Here is an 18,484-nt window from a genome sequence, read left to right as displayed (position 1 = left end):
CTGAAATGAAGAAGGTTGACGAGGGACACTGGAATTTTACACGGGGAGGCTCAAAATCTGAGTTTCCATATGTTCGAACGTGGACGTTAATAGAAAAATGTATTTTATGAGAAAGCGTTTAGGCTTTGACCAAATGCGCTCTGGTATTATTGTGTTAATGTCTCTGTTTATAAAAACGGCCCCGAGGTCAGCTCAGCCGGTCACTGGGCTGAGGAGAAATCTCGTCTTTGTTCTGCCCCCGGGGTTGAGGATGCCATTGCTGCGTGTTTCCTCTCCAACTTCCTTTCCTCTGATTGTGCACACCCGCGCCTGTGCACACGCTCACGCCCACCTGGCTGTGCGTTGTGTGTGCGGGTCGCGTGCGGCGTCAGAGCTCGCCTGGTGCAGAGCTCCACCCGGATGGGTCAGCGAGGCAGGCCGCCTGCGGTGGTTGTCACGGAAGAGGTTCCATAGTTAGACACATTCCTGACTTTCCCGAACATAGAACACTTACGAAGAGGCAGTGTGGTGCAGCGGAAGGAGCGCCGGCCCAGGAGTTAGGACAGAGACCTGGGTTCTAGTCCTGGCTCTGCCGGTGACCGTGTGACCTTGGGCAAATCACCTAACTTGCCTGAAACAAGGGGTGTTTTCCCTTCCTGCTTCCACCACGGTCGCCCCATAACTGCCTTAGGACGTGTGTGTGTGTGGAGAGCAACCGTCAAGGAAAGCTTTAGGGAAATGAGAAAGAAATACATTTTGAATCACGCCAAGATGCTAACCTGAGGATCCTGGCCACAGGACCACCTTGGAGTATGTTTCTGTTGGTCTGTGAGTGTTGAAACCCCCTAAAGCGTGATCCCGAGGGGCTGATGACTTCCTGTCCCTTACACAAGAGGATAAAGTAAGGCTTCTGAAGATCTAGAAACACACTTGTCCCGGATAGGCAGGCTTCGTCATTGGAAGGCATAGCTTTTCCTTGTGCCCTGATAGACGGTGGCTTCGGAAGTGGAATAAGTTCCCTGAAGAGTAGCTGGAAGAGAGTGGAAGAGGAATACTTTTGCTTTTTTGCCATGTCATCCAGTAGAAAGAAAAACGCGAGAGAGAATGTGTGTGAGTGCGTATAGATGTGCGAATGGTGGTGGCACACGTGTGGGGGGGTGGCGATCGGTGGCTTGTTGGTCATTGTGGGCCAGCTGTGAAGTCAGGCCTCTGGCGACGTGAAAAAACCTTGATCCTGGGTTTGAGAGACATTTTCCGTATGGCAACTGGCCCCTGTCTCTGCCTGATGGTCCTACTGAGCGCACTTCGGGGAACCGGAGAATGAGTTAGGGAGCCAGGGAGGGAGGTGGGACCCCACGCAATGCCTGCCAGCACCCCGGATTCAAGTACACGGAGACGTCCCCTCAAGTCTCCCAGGCTCATAGCAGCACGTAGGACTTTTTTTTTTTTTTTTTTTTTTTTAATGTGACTAGAACATGAAAAGTCTTTGATTTAGGAATTCTCCTTGGGTCCTGGTTGCCAGAACCAGGTTTCGTGTCCTTCAGTGAAAAATCTCTCTCCTCTCGTAGCTACTGTCATTTTTCACATACAAACGGAAACCTTTCCTCCAGCACAACTACGTCTCTAACTGTTGTGTCTGTCTCCTAAGAGCACAAAGCGGATGGACCTAGGGGGGCTGTGCTTGCAGAGCATCGTCGGAACTCATATTTTAGAAATCTACCTTGCACGTGAAAATTCACAGGTTGGGAAACCGGTATGAACACATCTGATTTCCCACGGTTCGAGAGGCACATGGGAACAGGCGGGACTTAATCTGGGGCGGGAGGAGATGAGAGAGGGAGAATGGGAGAGTTAGGGAGTCCGATTCTTAAAAGAAAAAGCCCGAAGGCAGTTATCACGTAAGGTATAGGAAAACTGTCTTCATGGCATTCACGCTAGGAGCCCGCTTTCCTCAAAGGGATGGCCTGAATGTTGAGAGGCGAGGCCTGTGTCGGGGGTGGCTTTGTGGCTTTACAGATGCCCCCCAGCCAAGGAGACCGCGGGCGCGTCCTGCAAATACGGTGGGGTTTTCCTCAATAAGCCAGCCGTCAGCCAGAGAAGCCTGTCTTCCCAAAGTGCCAACGGATCGGGGGGCTCTCATCACCTGGCAGGCGGAACGTGAACCAGACTGGATCTTGCCCTCAGTGTGGAGGCGGCCGGGGGCTGGAGGGCAGAGCCCGCCCACTGACTCCAAGGTGCTTGAGGGTGGTAGAAAGAGCACAATGAAATCCCAAGGGGCTCACAGATCCCTCTTCCCTATAATGAGTGTTAACCCCGAAGAGGTGCCCCTGCCTATTGCTTCAGATGACCAGAGAAGCCTGAGAGTTTTTTGTTTTGTTTTGTGTTTTTAATTAAAAACTCATCCTCTTCCACAAAGACCCAATTAGTTATCTTGGTTTTGTGACACCAGGTATGACACGAAAGGCTGAAGTGGCTTAGATTCTCTACAGCATATCTGAAACTTGCCAGAATGCCGGGAGCCTCTGGTGTCCATGGCAACGTCGTGTCCATGGCAAAATATCTATAGCTTGTGTTCCCCGGACAAATTGTTAAATAATATGTTGTCGTCGATATTTTTATTTAAATGCGTATTATAAAAATAGAGGGCCCGTGAGCGTTACATGTTAGAAGCCTCATGTAAAGCACTGTGTGGCCGAATGGGCCCAAGCCATTGAGAGCGTGCGCCGGGCCACACGAAAATAAACATTTAATTTACTGAGAACTGGATTCAAATTCTTCGGTACTGCAGAGAAGGCGGATAGTCTGTTCTTTGTAAAACTGCCTTTCCCTGGTTTTTTCTTTTGTTTCGTTTTTGTTGCTGAAGAGTCATTCTTTAAGTACCTTCTGAGAGCCAGATGGATAAAGACACAGAGCAGTACCGTGCACCCCTGTCGGCTTTTTAGAGGAGAAAGCAAATCGTCCACCCTGGGGAAAATCCGACACTATCTGTGGGCCAGTCTTAATTGGTGTGTGAGAGCAGAGTTGAGTCATCTACTTGAGAAGCAAAATCAAGGAACAGTTTTGGGTTTCTTTTTCCTTAGGCAGAAACGTTTCATGCAAGGTGTGTATGTTTTCTTTGCCTTTATATTTCCTTTCCGCGGAATCTCTTGTACATTACAAAACTGTGAAATGGGTTGCCAAAAAATTGTTGCCCTTTGTTTTAGATGCCTCTGGCAGTGTAAATCCTAAACCGATCCCTGTCTGCATCTGCACCTGCCCCTCTCCCCTGCGAGAGAGGATCTCATCCACCCATGTAATTACCATACGCTTGCTATTAAAGAGCCTTCCAAACTATGGTGGTGTTTGCCTCTTTTTTACTCCCTCCACAATGTTTGGTCTGAGAGGACACCTCATGTGACACAAACAAAGGGACAAAGAATGAGGACCGTCAGCTAGCTTGTGGTTGCCAGTGTCAGGGCTGGGTGGGAGATGGCCGGCGGGGGGGAAGAGAGGGAGAAGGCAGTTACGTGAACCACTGACATGATTCAAATGCTGTGGAATTTTGTGACATTAATATATCTGTGCTGATGTCGTGGCTGGTGTTTAGTGCTTTCCCAGTCTTCCTTCAGACCTAGTACTTTAGGTGTGTATACGATGGGTATGACAACCCTATTTTCCCCCATCATAGTGAGGAATCCTTTGTGGCACCGGCTGGAAACCTGTGGTCACTCTGTGATGAATGACCCTGTTTCCCCACTACTCTCTTCCCAGTTATGACTATTTCGTAAGCAGTGACATTTAAAGGATCCGCCCGAAGTTCATGGTGAAGTCCCATTCTTTGATTAAGAGCAGGTTTCTTTCCCCAAATGAATAGGTCTCCATAGATTGTTAAATGAGATTTGAGATTGCCTCAGGAGACAACAGCGTAGAGGTTGGTGTGTGTGTCTTAGATAATTTCATTTGCAGTTCTTTGTGTTTGGCACGGCTGTTGTCAGAGATTGGACATGAGTAGTGGGCTGTGTGCAGGCATTCCCAGTCTCACTCAGTCAACGATTCTTTCTTCCTTTCTTTTTTTTTTTTAATTTATTTTGAGAGAGAGAGGGAGGGAGAGAGACAATTCCAAGCAGCCTCCTCACCATCTGCATGACGCCCGATGTAGGACTTGAACTCGTGGAACCGGGAGATCACGACCTGAGCCGAAACCAAGAATCAGACACTTAACGGACTGAACCACCCAGGCTCCCCCAGTCAACAATGCTGACCTCAGCACGGTGCTGGCATGATCTTCCCCAACCAAAGCCTTTCTTCTGGGGGAGTTTCTTTGTGACTGTTATTTGATCACTTTTCACAGATAAACTTTTTTTTAAAAAAAATGTTCATTCTTTTTGAGAAAGAGAGAGAGTGCGGGGGAGGGGCAGAGAGAGAGAGGGAGACAGAGGGTCTGAAGCAGGCTCTGCCCTGAGAGCAGAGAGCCCACCCGATGCGGGGCTTGAACTCATGAACCGAGAGATCATGATCTGAGCTGAAGTTGGACGCTTAACCGACGGAGCCACCCAGGTGCCCCCACAGGCAAACTTGTTAAAATGTAGTTCGACTCCTTTATCTAATTGCAGAGACCAGTGTTAGAAAGACCCACATTTCCCCCTTTGTGGTGAATCGTTCTGAAATCCATTGGCTGGGGGTAAAGGTTCTAGCCCGGGCTCCCCCCTGACCAGCGATGTGGCCGTGTCACCTCTCCCCGCCCCCCATCTTTGTCTCCTCATCTGTAAAAATAAGACTGTGGACTCATTTCTAAGTTCCTTCCAGGCACTAGCATTGTGGGGATGTGTCTTGTCTTGGCTAGTGGGGCTAGGGAGGGTGGGAAGCAACGTTTATAATGAAACTGTTGTCTCATGAAACCAGGACTGGGTGGTGACATTGGCAGAACTGTGTTTCTCTGATTTTGAGCCCATCTTCCTAGAATTCCTTCTAGGGGCCAAAATAGTGGGTGCACGTCAGCCCAGATGCTCATGTCCCAGGGTGCTTCCTCCTGCCTTCCTACACTTCTCTTTGCGATCAATCCTGTGGAATAAAGAGCCACAACAAAAGAGGAAGATTTGGGGTATTTTGCTTTGGACTGTAACTCGCAGTCTCATTTCCTTTAGAAACGAATCTCGCTTCCATAGGAAAGTCAGGTCCGGCGGGACGCTTTTTTTTTTTTTTTTTTTTCCCAGTGTTCATTGTGGACACGAATGGGTTGAAGTCAAACAAAGTAAACCGAACTAAACCCACCACCCAGTATCTGGACCCTGTGCCGGGGTTTGGACCACGTACGGGCTTGACGCCTGTATGCGGGGGGTGTGGCACAGCGTTTTGCCTGGTGCCCTGAATCGGGGTGAGCGAACGTTCTTTCCCTTTGGCAGGCCTGGCCATCTGTTACTTTGGAAACCCCAGAAACGCGTCCTGAGATAAGCTGGCACTGTACTTTTCCTCTTAGATCCGTAGTAGAAAAGTAGCTCTGAAACGCTCTATCTCTGATCTGCCTTTTTTCCCTTTTGGAGCAGAAAACATTGACATTTATGAAAATCTGGGCCAGCCGTAGTTAGGCAGCCTAAGAATGAGGTAGGCATTTCCTATTAGGTAACGTTGAAAGGAGCAGAGACATTTCCTCCTCCTCATTTTCTAGGAAAATACGGCAACACCACTGATGGAGAAACCGGCTGTAGAACGAAGCTGGTCCTTTGGGATGCTTTTTAATTGGAAGCCTCTAGAGGTCAGCACTGCATAAAAAAGGGCTTTCTAGTTCTGGGTCAAGCCGGCGCCCGGGTCTTGGTGGAGCATTTGGGAGAGAAGGGCCAGCAGACCCCCGGCACGAGGAGAGAGGTGAAGAGCCGGGCTGTGTGTGGGAGAGCAAGGCAAAGGGTCCTTTCCCTTATACAAAGCCCTAACATTTGTCCTGGGTTGTTTTTCTCCACCCCCCGCTTCTCATCCATCTTTCCCTACAGCTCCCACACCCTGGTGGGCACACACTGTCAGCTCAATAAACACGACTTATTGACCGATCGATGAAGCGTGGCATTTAGCTCATTCGGAGAAGGGCTGGGGAGACGCCAAAGAGGAGATGGACGGCACAGTGCACTTTGCTTTGAGCGAGGGGAGGGGCCCCTCTGGGCCCCGGCGGCCCAGAGCCTTTCTCGTTATTAGGCGGCAGGCTTTGCTCAGCCCTGCAACTTGCAGTCAAACTTCAGGGTGCCATGGGCAGTGCTGGGACCACAGGTTTCCACTTGGAACCCCATCAGGCTCCCTGATGCTCCCAGATCAGGAGTGGGTGGGGAAGGCTTTTAGGACCCTTAGATCTGACCAGAACGGAAGTGGTTGGGAGTCCCCCAAAACGGGTTGACACTCCTGGGGCAGGGAGGGGAGACTCCAGGGCACGAGATGCAGTTGGAATATTCTTGGGCTGGTGGCTCAGGCTTCACAGCCCGCCGCAGGCAAATCCAAACCCGGAGGCAGCGTTGGGAGCTCCCCGTAGCTCCCTGTGGTGCCTCGGAGTTTCTTTTTAGCCCAAGAAGGACCAGAAAAGCCCTTTCTCTCTTCTCTCTCTCTTGTTCAGGATTTTTCGTGTTCCTGTCTCCTGAGTTAGGCCTAACCTAGCCCACAAATGGTGTTGACAGCTCTCCTTTGCTGGGTGATTTCACTGGGCCTGGGACCCACTGACGGAAAAGGGATATTAGTGGAAAGGACAACTAACATGCCGCACACACAACAGAAGCCCAGACTCCCCGGAAAAACGTCTTACCAGTCAGCGACTTAACGGCAGTCTCACTGCTACCATTAGGTTTCAGAATCATCCTGGTGAGTGTGGACAAGGCCCAAGGTTCCCTGCTCCCCAGTGTTGGTTGTATTCTGTGCAACTGACTCTTCGGGCGTCTTGTCGTGAAGCCGGCAGTGCTGAGTGAATAAATCCAAGCTGTGTACGGCATTACATACAAAACTCTATTTTAACAAACTTTTATAAAGCTCCTTCTGAGTACCAGATTAAGTAGCAAGCACAAAGCTCCTTTTAACTCCTCGTATCCTTCCAGCATAAGGTAGATGTCATTTGGTAGCCCCCTTTGACAGATAAGGAAACTGAGGCACACAGAAGTTAAGCAAATTTCACAAAATCACACAGCTAGTAAGTTCTGGAGCTGGGATTCGAACCAAGGCAGTTTGCCTTCAGAGCCCTTTTAACTGCTCTGCTCTGAATAGGGTCATCGGGGTTGGTCTTAACGTTTAATGAAACCTCTGGCTCTTTGCTCAGCACTGCGGAGGCCCTGCCCGTAAGCTTCACGCAGAGAATGCTAAACACTATTAGTCTGCTTGGTTGCTGTGCACAGCATGGACTAAAGGGAACGTTACTTTAAGTCTTTGCCTTGCCCAGGACCAGGTTGGCCATGCCCGGTGGATTAGGGTGCTGAGACATTTTTTTTTTTCTAGTATCCATGTGGTGGCAAAGATTTAAAAGTGATTGGAAGAATTGGAACAACAGGTTTGTTGAAATAATTTAGTAAATTGGTAAGACAAGAGGATCTCTAGGCAGGTGTGCGGCTGTGGGGACAAACAGTACGCTGTCCTTTCTGTTCCCTTCTTTCTAGGTCTCGCCCCCTGAATGGCCCTTTCCGGGGCCGTTACAGACTCTTCTAATAACAGAAGAGGCTATTACAGACACCTGGTCATGAAGCGGCTTTTACCCAAGCTTGCCCTGAAGTAGCCAGGCGCGTAATTCGCTCTGTGGTCAGGCCAGGACCTGAGAGCAGGGAGAAAGCTCTCCTTGTCCGCTTACCGCTCATACCAGTCACCACCACACAATGGAGACTTCTGTCTCCGTGTATCTCCCTGGGTCGTCCCAACACGCTTCCAGCCCCCCCCCCACCCCCCCGCCCTCCAGCCCTTGCCTTCCGCCTCTGTGCCAAGACAGCAGCGTGCACCCCGTCAATGCCCCCAGCAATGCTGCTTGTCTTAGCACGGCTTTGTGCAGACTGCCTGGAAATCGAAGGACGCGTTGCAAAGACAAAGTCAAGTTTGATTTGGAGCTCGTGTTCTTGTTTGGATGACCTCCACCGTTGTTTCCTCTGCAAATGCAGGGGACAAAAGAGCCGGCCAGGTCATAGCCCGTAAGAAATGTTGGCGTCCCAACCCGGCCTTCCTGGGTTCTGAGGTCTCGGGTGGCCTCATGCAGATCCCCCGTGATTGGGACCTTGTGGTCTTGGCACGCCGGCGTGGGCTTGTGGGCTCCTGGCTGCAGGGAGAGTGGGCGGCACCCTGGGAGCAGCGCTTTCCCGTTTGTCAAACGACGTGCAGCTGAAGGGAAGAAAAGCAGAAAAGGTGAGTCAAAAACACTCCTTTGAAAACGGTAGTTCTCCAGGGATCACGAGGCTGCGCAGGTTTGGAAAGAGAAGGGCACAGTGTTACATTGTAACGAAGACAAAGTTGGTTTCCTGGATCCGGCTCTTCCTTCCCATAGGGCCTTGGTCTTTTAAATCTGTGGTTTCTTCTGCTTAGATGTGTGAAGGGCCACTTGGAGCCTTAGGCTGCAAGGGGCAGTAAAAATACAAACCGTTGTGGAGGATCAACTTTAACATGGGTCTGGGGAGTGTCAGGGTTTAACAGTTTCTGACTGCAATATTCCCTGTCATCAGAAATAGAAATCTCATAGCTCGAGAGGACTTCAGCTACAGTCTCACCCCAGATCTCACCCTGCGATAGGATTTCAAGTCGCATGCACCCTTGAGGGCTGTGTCAGTGTCTGCCTCTCCCCCGACCGCACCCCTCCGTTCTCTCCTCCCCAACCTTGCCTGACATCGAGCACTCTGTATGTTACAGTTTATCCGCATTTAAAACGGGGATATAATTACGTCCTTTACTAGACAACGCTATGTCTTCAGAAGCAGGTGCTTTGTATTTGCGAGTGGCCTTAGCTTCCAAAGTGTACTCAGAGGAAAGTCCCAGTATGCAAAACAACTGTTGGGTAACCCAGGCCACTTGTGAGCTGGCTTGCGCGGTGTCACTAAAACCCGTGCTTTGGCGGAGGAGTTGGGTCATACTTCGTGATAGAGCTGGACTGTCCTGATCTCTTTTGATTCCCCCTTCCTTCGAAGACTATTTCTGACTCTTGCCAGCTCCCAAACAGCTCCTATAACTGGTTACAAGAAGGGCTAAGTGGGATGATAGGACTGATTTGGGGTGAAGCTCTTTTTTTTTTTTTTTTAATTTTTTTAAGTTTATTTATTTATTTTGAGAGAGACTGAGCCAACATGAGTAGGGGAGGGGCAGAGAGAGAGACAGAGAGAGTCAATCTCAAGCAGGCTCCACACCATCAGCACAGAGCCTGACACAGGGCTCGAACTCACGAAAAGTGAGATCAGGACCTGAGCCGAAACTGAGAGTCAGACACTTAGCCAACTGAGCCACCCAAGCACCCCTGGGGTGAAGCTCTTGCCGGGCTGGAAACATAATCTGGTGCCCTCCTCATGAGAGAGGTGGGTGGGAAGCGTCTCCCCATGCAGCTCGCGAGCTTTTGGAAAAGATCTCTCATCCGGAAGCAGGCCAAAAATGTCATCTAACTCCGTGCTCATGAACTCATCAAACCCACCCACATGGTGTGTTCTCTTCAGAACTGGGGCCAGCCCTCTGCATCATGCGTGAGAGAGTATTCCCCAAAGTGCACTTCAAACCTTGCTCTGACCCCGCAACTGTTCAGCTCTGGAAGAGTGCCGACAAAATTGGCCACGCGCTCTGGAAAATCTCATTTGGAAGCTCGTGTTGGTGAGTCTGGATGGGATTTTGACCCAACGGACGCGGGATCGGGTATTCTACTTGCTGCTTGGAGTCCACCCCCCCAGGGACGGCCCTGCCTGCTGCTGAGGGAGAGGGCTACAGATGTGGAGCGGGGCGCAGCGGCTGCTGGGAAACACAATGACCTCGGTCTCTTGGTCTGTCATCAAGACAATGGCACTTTTGTGCATCCTCTAGAAATAGAACTTTTCATCTGGCACCACAGCGTGCTACATTCTGGAGCAGTGATGTCACAAGAAGGCAGAGACTAGGGGATTCATCCTCCTAGGCAGGGTGACTGACACTGTTTCCCGATCTCCGCACATTTACTGATGTCACCCATTTCCCCCAAACCACAGCGGCCTCGGGGGGTGGAGAGAATCACAACGAAAGGCAGATTCTCATGTCTGTGGCTCTGAAACTTACTCTGGGGATTCCCAGCCCTTCTCTCTCCCGTTCCTCCCAAATAGCCCGGGCTGTTCCTTGAGATGTCTCTTGTATGTTTCACAGGCTCGCCTTCACTGGTACCCGGTGTTCTCCTTTCTGGCTTTAACTCACGGCCGTTTCTGCTAATGCTGCACAGCTCCAAAGCGTAGCTGGGCTGGGACAGGCTCAGTCACTGTCCACCAAAGGTACCCGCCTTGTGCCACTGCCTGCCAGTGTGGGCCCCGCGGCCACCGGTCCAAGGCGTTCAGGCCCTGGCCGTGTGGCCCAGGGTGCTGGCAACCATGCAGGTGCTGCCCTGGTGACAGCCTGCTCTGTTTGTATTTATCTGTTAATCCAGCCACTCACCAGAGGAGTCTGAGTCCCGAAAGTTCAATGTGCTTCTGCATGACGGGCTCAGAAAAAGCTTTTATCCAGCCTTTCCCAAGGTCACCCTCCAACGTTAGTGAGCCTGGCATGTTTCTTGTGAGTTCTGCCCACGGAGGCTCATCGGCCCCTCCTGGAACAGGCTCTTGAAAGGTCTACCTGTCCTAGACCTGGTCAATCTGTCCAGAAATGGCAGAAGCTGGAACTTGCCATCCTCCTGTATTAGGGTGGGTAGGTGCCTCGGGTGACCCCCACCATGCTGAGTGGGGGGGCAGGGTTTAGCCAGGACTGGAAGGCTCAAGGTCCCGTGATTTGAAGTATCCTGTGCCACACAGGAAGTACTTTAGTAAAGACATGAGTCAGGTGACTCCACACTGTAAAAGCTATTATGCATAGAGTTGACCATTAAAAAGTGATTTCTTGGGGCACCTGGGTGGCTCAGTCAATATGTGTGTGACTTTTGCTCAGGTCATGATCTCCTGGTCCATGAGTTCAAGCCCCCTCGTTGGGCTGTGTGCTGACAGCTCAGAGCCTGGAGCCTGCTTCAGATTCTGTGTCTCCCTCTCTCTCTCCCCCTCCCCCGCTCACGCTCTGTCTCTCTCTCTCTCTCTCTCTCTCTCTCTCTCAAAATAAGAAATACACATTTTTTAAAACAAAGTGATTTCTAGATCCTCAGTCTAACAAAAGCCTAGGCCACCAATCAGGCTTTTAAGTGGGGAGCCTGTGAAACGGGCAGGTTCTTGGACTGGTGCCCCCAGGGCCTGGTGAACACGGGCAGCTGTGTGCTTACAGATATTCCAGGCGGTGCTGTCTCAGGTGGTCCACACTCGGAGAAACCCTGCGGTTGAGCTGGCCTCCAGGCTAGGAATCATTCACTGTGTTGGGAGGGAGCCAAAGACTCACCAGGCAGTCCCTGTGTGCCAGGCGCTGGGCAAAATGCCTTCATGGTCCTAACGCATCTTTTTCCACAAAGAGAAAATCCTTATAGAGATGCCACAGTTTTGTCTCCATTAAAATCTCATGACTTGGAGAAAAAAAAAAAAAAGCCACTCCTCTAAGCTCACGTGGTGGCAGAACCGGGAATAAAAGCCAGTTTTGTCTAATTGCAAAGCCTTAGTCTCTTGTCACAAGACGTCACGCTGCTCTTGCGGCATTTGGGGAACAATAATGGGCAGAGGCCAAGTTGTATTTGTCGGCGGTGCTTTTTTACAGCTAAAAACTATTAACACCACCCTCATTACATGGCAAAGAAATGAGAAGATCGTAAAGAGACCGGAAGGCTAAAGAACCGAGGACCCCCTGAAATTCACGACACTCTCCACAATATAAATGTACCATCCAGCGGGCCAACTGAAGATGACATTTCCCACCAGATAATAAGCTACATGCGGGTAGAGGTGCTCTCTCTTCCACTCTCCACGTATCCCCTGTGCTTAGCACAGTCCTGGCATGGGGTAGGCGATCACGAAACCTTTGTGGAATGAATGAGTGAATGAATGAATGAGGTATGGGGAGAAGAAAGAAATGTTCCTCTTTCTCTCAGGAACGTGGAGAGACTGCTTTGCTCTGAGATTGACCTGCTGTCGCTCACTCATGCGTGGAAGCACACAGACCCCAAGACACAACCTTCACGGACCTGCCTTTATCCCTACAACTCAGAGAAACTGTGTCCAAGAGTTGGTAATGTTGTTGGTAAGTCTCCAAGACTTTTGCGTTTTACCAGGGGATGGGAACAGCAGCGGGTGGATGTCCCAGGTCGCTGTGCCCGTGACCTCGTGATCCCTGAGTGACCATCAAGGACGTGCCAGCAGGAGATAGGAAAGTCATAAAGCCAGATGCAGCCCTAGACGCATCCTGGGACACATCCTTTCCCCGGTGGGAAAGCAAGAAATGTGCCGTGGCCCTTCCTGCTTTCTGCGCGATAGCTGACCTAGGATAGAGGCTGCCCGAGACACAAGACACCCACTTTCTGGTGCTCTCCAAGGCTGCCTGCGTCTACACCATCTCGGAGAAGACTCAGAAACTGCCCCATCCCAGCAGGACAGCCCAGGAGCAGAAAAATGCCCTAGGTGCCTTCTAGGCATGGTGAGAAATCAGTATGACAGTTGCTCTATCAAACTGTCTTAATCGTTACCTTCAAGAAGATGGAATCTTTTGGTGCCTCTTTTCCAGCCGCCATGGTATGAAACTCCAAATCAATCAGAAGAAAAAATCTGGAAAGAACATAATGCCTTAATCAGCTTGGGCTGCTATAATAGAACACCACAGACTGAGTGGCTTATAAAAAACAGCAATTTATTTCTTACAGTTCTGGACGTCCAAGATCAAGGCACCAGCAGATTCAGTGTCTAATGAGGATCTTCCTCTCGGTTCATGTGTCCGCACATGGCAGGATGGGTTGAGGGAGCTTTCTGGAGCCCCTTCTGTAAGGGCACGGATCCCATTCACGAGGGCACTGCTCCCGTGACCTCATCACCTTCCAAAAGTCTTACCTCCAAACACCATCACGTTGGAGATTAGGTTTCTACGTATGAGTCTTGGGGGAACACGTTCAGTTTATAGCATAAAGTCACCTAGGTTTCTGCATCTAGAATAATGTCCATGGGCCCCCCCATCACCTGTGCTCAGTCACAGGAACTCTCGGGCTTCTTTTTCCCAATTCTCTCTTTAAAAAAAAATCTTCCGAAATACTCACCACCCCCCCCCACCCCCCGTCAGGCCCCAGAATTTCATGATCACCAAGGAAGGAAGTGGGGTGGGTCCCTGAAGGCCTCACAGGCCCGGTCCACCAGTGCTGGGCCACCGATTCTGTGAAAGCTGTTGGCACAACTGGCCTTTGAGACCCAGTGTCCTCAGAACCCTGTTTTTGTCTTGCTTCCTCTTTTCTTTTCCGGTCACTTCATTCCAACTGGTTGTTCCTTTCCTACCCCTCTTCCACCTCCCTTCTCATTACTGCACTGACATATTTCCCATTACGGGCCCGCCTTTCTCCCTGGTGACCTTCGAGCAGGCTTTGACTCCCAGGTGTGGTAACCAAACGATAGCCTTGACCCTTCTGCTTCGGACCCCACAGAAGACCGAGTGGCGTTTCCCTGCTATTTCCAAAGATAGGAACTGGGATTTTTGACTTGAGAGAGCTGCATGAGGGCTCTGACACCTTCTCGAAGCTGGGCCACTAGGGGGTAGAACTGAGTTCTGATTGGGACCAGGTCCCCCTGCAGTATCTTCCAGTCGTGTCTGTGTTGACCTCCGGGAGCACCAAGTCGTGCTAATTAACGTGTTCACAAAAGACACGACTGGAATCACTGTTCAAGAGGATCGGTGAGCCTGGCGTGATTCGAGAGTCGGGTTCATTTACCTGCCAGTCAAACAAAACCTCCAAGCTGCCTGGTTTCCCCGTAACACTAACCGCAGCCGCCTTCAGGAGGGGTCCGCCCCAGTGCTGGTTGGTGACGGCCCCAGGCTACGGGGTTCTCTGCCCAGCAGCGGCCCCTCTGCCCAGATTATCTTTCCCCACCGCGCCTGCAGCTGGTCCTGCGCAGAACGCAAAGACGTGGTGTGGATGCCGCTAAGACTGCTAGTCGGGAAGCCCTGCAAAGGACTTCTATTTTTAGAGAAGGCATTCCTCTGGCGCTCAGGCGCTCTCCGGCCTGCTGAGAAGTCGGCTGCCCTTCCCAAAGGGCAAGGCTGCAAACCTCCTCTGCCGCAGAAAGGCGTTGTTCTGCCACAAACAATGGTAGGGTGGCCCTGGCACGATGTCAGATGAGTTGATGGCAGCTGGTTATGCGTTCCCTCTCTGCGTTGACAGCTGAGCCCCGCCAGATCCAGAGCAGTCTTGGATTTGGGTTTTGGAGGATGAATCACACCGAAAGCCAGGGATGGTCTAGCTCCCGTTGGCTTAACTAAGGAAATGGCCATAAGCCATAGGTTGTTATTTAGTTCTGGCTGCCTGTGTCTTCAGGGGCAATGTGATTGCTAAATGCGGCCCAACGGGCAGCCAGGGCCGGCGCAGGGCAAGAGTCACGGTGGTCAGCCAGGTGGCCGTCCTGGAGGGAACTGCGGTAGACGGCCGGGCTGTTTCAGGTAAAAGCAGAAAGGGCCACACCTCTGCAAGTGAGCGCTATCCGTGTCCTTATGAAGCCTTCACGTTTTCATTCATCGGTTCACCTGGACGGTACCTGGGATGCAGAGTAACCGGCCTTGTGGTTGAGAATGGGCGCTTTTGAGAAATACAATCACCCTCCAGTCCAGCCCGGCCACTTACTCGTGCTGGGACTTGAAGCCAGTTAATTTCCCCAGTCCTCAGATTTTCCGTTGGTAATTTGGGATAAATAACCCAATAGAAAAACAAACCAAGAAAACAGAGAGGCGACCCACTGAGGAACAAATGCAAATGGCCAATAAATACATGAAAACGTATTCAAGCCCTGGTTGTCGGGAACCTGTAAATTAAGACGGGACCTCATTCTTGGAAATTCTTAGAAAGATCGATAATGTCCAGCATTGGCACGGAGGCCATGCCCCTGTTGGTGGGAAAGTGAATTGGTTCAACCACCTTAAAGGATCATTTGTCAGTCTCTTACCATATGTTTTCTGTGCAAGTCCTTTGACTTCACAGTCCCGCTGCTAGGAACCTATCCTGAAGAAATAATTGTGCATATGGATATGGGTGTTCATTATGGTATTGCTTGGAGTATGCTTTTTTTTCAAAAAGGAATGGAGATGATCTGTTTCTCAGCAGAGAGGTAGTAAGTCCCAGGCGGGTGACTGCAGGTGGCCCTATAGTTTCTGATACCAACAATTGGAACATAATGTGGCGGGAGAGGGGTGACGACAGCAGGAGGGAGGAAGGAAGATGTTCACGCTTCACTCTTTTTACTTAAATCTATGCTTTTGCATCTTTTCTGTCCCAGTTCACCTCTCTGCACCGCATTCCCGCCAAGTTCCGTGGCTCAAGTTATGCAGATTGTTGTGGTAATCCCCAGATCGATTTCCTAGGTGTTCAAACATGGTTTGGGGCTGATCTAGCTGCGTTTCAGGGATGAGACAAACTCAGGGTCTCCATGCTCCTCCGCCATCTTAACTCCTCTCCAAAGAACTATCGTTTCTCATCTTCAACAGTATGCCCTGTAAGGTCATCCCTGTTCCATATCGAGCTGTCAGGGCAACACTGAGATGTGAAGGCTGCAGCCACAGCAGAGCTTAGAGGGAGAGTGTGAAATCAGAAGTTCGGATCTGGGCACCTGAAATCTCAGATGCCCCTTAGACATCCCAGTGGCGATGTTAGAGGAGTCTGATGTGGGGGTTGGGAATCGCATTTGATGAGGAGTCCCCTAGGGTTTGTGGGTGGTGTGGAGAGAAGTTCCCTCAAAAAGAGAGGGTGGGTACCCAGAGCCAACCATAGTGGGTACCCAAGCCCTGGATTCCAGTGCCTTTGGCACGAATTGACTTCTGCTATGTATTTAAACACTCGTAGTGTCTTAATCAATCCTTCCCACCTATTGGCATCATTGGCACCTTATAAAAGTCTCCCTCCATCTTATTGTTAGCACTGCTTCCTGCTTTTCCTTTGAACCTACAGCCCTGTCTGGCTGAACTCTTTTGGTGGTTTCTGGAGTTCCCAGCTTTGCCTTCACTCGACATCCCATCTTTAGCTCCCCAAACTCCAAGCTTCGTAGCTGATTCAGGGAAGCCCTTCCTGCTCTTCCCACTGAGTACCTCTGCCCACTGCTCTCCCCCACTGTCTTCAAGACCCAGCCTAGGCAGAGCCCAGACCGCTTGCTCACTCAGATGTCAACAATTGCACACTTCTGTGTGTGTGTGTGTGTGTGTGTTTTTGCAGTTTCTCACGTAAATCCCCAAAGATAGCCATTAACATCATCATTTCTATTATTATCCAGGCCACGTTGACAGATGAGAAAATGGAGGTTTCAAGGGCAGGCGGGGAATAACCTGCCAAATCCACCCAGATGGGAAGTGTCTTAACATTCTATTGCCGCGTAACAAATTGCTACAAACTCAGCACCTTAAAACAGTGCACATGGATTGTTTCACGGCCCCCGTGCTTCAGGAGCCTGGGGGTAGCTTAGCCGGGCGCTCTGCTTCTGAGTCTGTCACGGGCTGCCGGCAGAGTGTCAGCCAGGGCAGGGGTTTCATCCGAAAGCTCAACGGGGCAAGGATCCGCTTCCAAGGTTCTCAGTGGTTGTTGACAGAATTCAGTTCCTTTGAGCTGTTGGTCTGAGGGCCTCACATCCTTGCCAACTGTTGAACCGGAGGCCACTCTCTGCAGCTTGCTGTGGGGGCCCAGATTTCAGTCTGGGTGATGAACCAACCCCTGACTGACAGAATGTCCTTCTGTGGTGACAGCTGGGAGAGACGGCCGCTTGCTTCATCCGTGTGTGAGCTGAGAGAGCAATGGAGTCTGCTGGCAAGGCAGAGCCCATCATCTCTTCTAACCTAATCTCAGAAGTGCCATCCTGTCACCTTTGCTATATTCTGTTGGCTAGAAGGAAGTTGCCAGGCCAGCCCACGCTCAGGGGGAGGGACCATACTAGGAGGGGGATCACTGGGGGACATCGGAGTCAGGCTGCCACAGGAAGTAACAGCTGAGGTGTTAACTCAGTTATGTGAGCCTCCTGTCTTTGAGATCTTCTTTCTCTGCACGCCTGGATCCTCATGGTTGTTCCCTGCTACAGTCTGAACAGAAAGATAACAGTAACATCACTTTCCCTGTGTGACTCCACCAGTTGAAAACTCTTAGCCAGTGATATTAAGTAGCCTGATTTTAATAAGCAAGAAATGGGAGTTTCAAAATCCAAAACAAAGTGTTATTTATTTTAATGTTTTTAATGTTTATTTATTTTTGAGAGAGAAAGAGAGACAGAGTATGACTGGGGAGGAACAGAGAGAGAAGGAGACACAGAATCAGAAGCAGGCTCCAGGCTCTGAACTGTCAGCACAGAGCCCGACGCGGGGCTCGAACTCACAAACAGCGAGATCACGACCTGAGCTGAAGTTGGACGCTCACCCTACTGAGCCACCCAGGTGCCCCAACAAAGGATTATTTAAAGCTGAGTAGCTTAAGTGATGCAGAGGACAGCACATGGTACCGTGTTATAAAGGCAGCTGATACAACTGTTGGCCCTTTCCAAACCAGTCTTGAACCCGCAGACCACTGTTAAAGAATCTCCATATGCCCAACCCAGCAAATTGGTCTTTTATTGAATGCCGCCACTCCGGAGAGAGAGGTGGGTCAGCGGAGCAGGAGAAAGAAAGCCAGGCATGACATTATCACCTCAGCCTTCTCTGTGAGCCGTCTTCCTCCAGGCCACTCGGGTGGACACAGATTTCAGTCTGGGTGATGAACCAACCCCTGACTGACAGAATGTCCTTCTGTGGTGACAGCTGGGAGAGATGGTTAGTGTCTGCCCTCTCGGCCCATGTCCCCCACCAAAACTCCCCCTGAAAACTTCTGACAGGGACAGTTGCCAGCACGGTGGCTTCTTGGCAAGAAGCACTTGGCTTCTTGTATGACAATCTGACATCCCTCTGCTCCCACGTCTGTTTTTCAGACCACTGCTGGGTTGGGCTCTCCCCTTACTGCCCCCACTCACCAGAATGGTCACTCAGTTTCCACGATTCCCATTCATCTCATCATCTGGGACCTTCTGTCTCTAGCTTGACCCCGATGGGTATGTTTAATTAGTAACTATTTATTAAGAACTCACCATAGGGACATCTGGCTGGCTTAGTCAGTACAGCATGTAACTCTTGATCTCAGAGTTGTGAGTTCAAGCCCCACATTGGGTGTAGAGATAAGAAAGAAAGAGAGAAAGAGAGAAAGAGAGAAAGAAAGAAGAAAGAGAAAGAAAGAAGAAAGAAAGAAAGAAAGAAAGAAAGAAAGAAAGAAAGAAAGAAAGAA

General features: G+C 50.5%; 2 long non-coding RNA genes across 2 annotated transcripts; both read right to left on the bottom strand.

The window, feature by feature from the left end:
* Positions 1-1,416: 1,416 nt before the first annotated feature.
* LOC128314755 (uncharacterized) lies at positions 1,417-7,829 on the bottom strand. Its single transcript, XR_008296753.1, has 2 exons — positions 6,737-7,829; positions 1,417-4,149 (listed from the first exon to the last, which is right to left on the bottom strand). It is a non-coding gene; the product is annotated as an uncharacterized LOC128314755 (long non-coding RNA).
* A 28-nt stretch (positions 7,830-7,857) lies between these two features.
* On the bottom strand, positions 7,858-17,615 carry LOC113604087 (uncharacterized). The gene is made up of 4 exons (XR_008296752.1): positions 13,922-17,615; positions 12,870-12,986; positions 12,698-12,776; positions 7,858-8,280 (listed from the first exon to the last, which is right to left on the bottom strand). It is a non-coding gene; the product is annotated as an uncharacterized LOC113604087 (long non-coding RNA).
* Positions 17,616-18,484: the final 869 nt, after the last annotated feature.

The sequence above is a fragment of the Acinonyx jubatus genome, chromosome A2 (assembly GCF_027475565.1).
Source record: "Acinonyx jubatus isolate Ajub_Pintada_27869175 chromosome A2, VMU_Ajub_asm_v1.0, whole genome shotgun sequence".
In the NCBI taxonomy this organism is placed as follows: domain Eukaryota; kingdom Metazoa; phylum Chordata; class Mammalia; order Carnivora; family Felidae; genus Acinonyx; species Acinonyx jubatus.
This window is presented reverse-complemented; position numbering and strand designations above follow the sequence as displayed.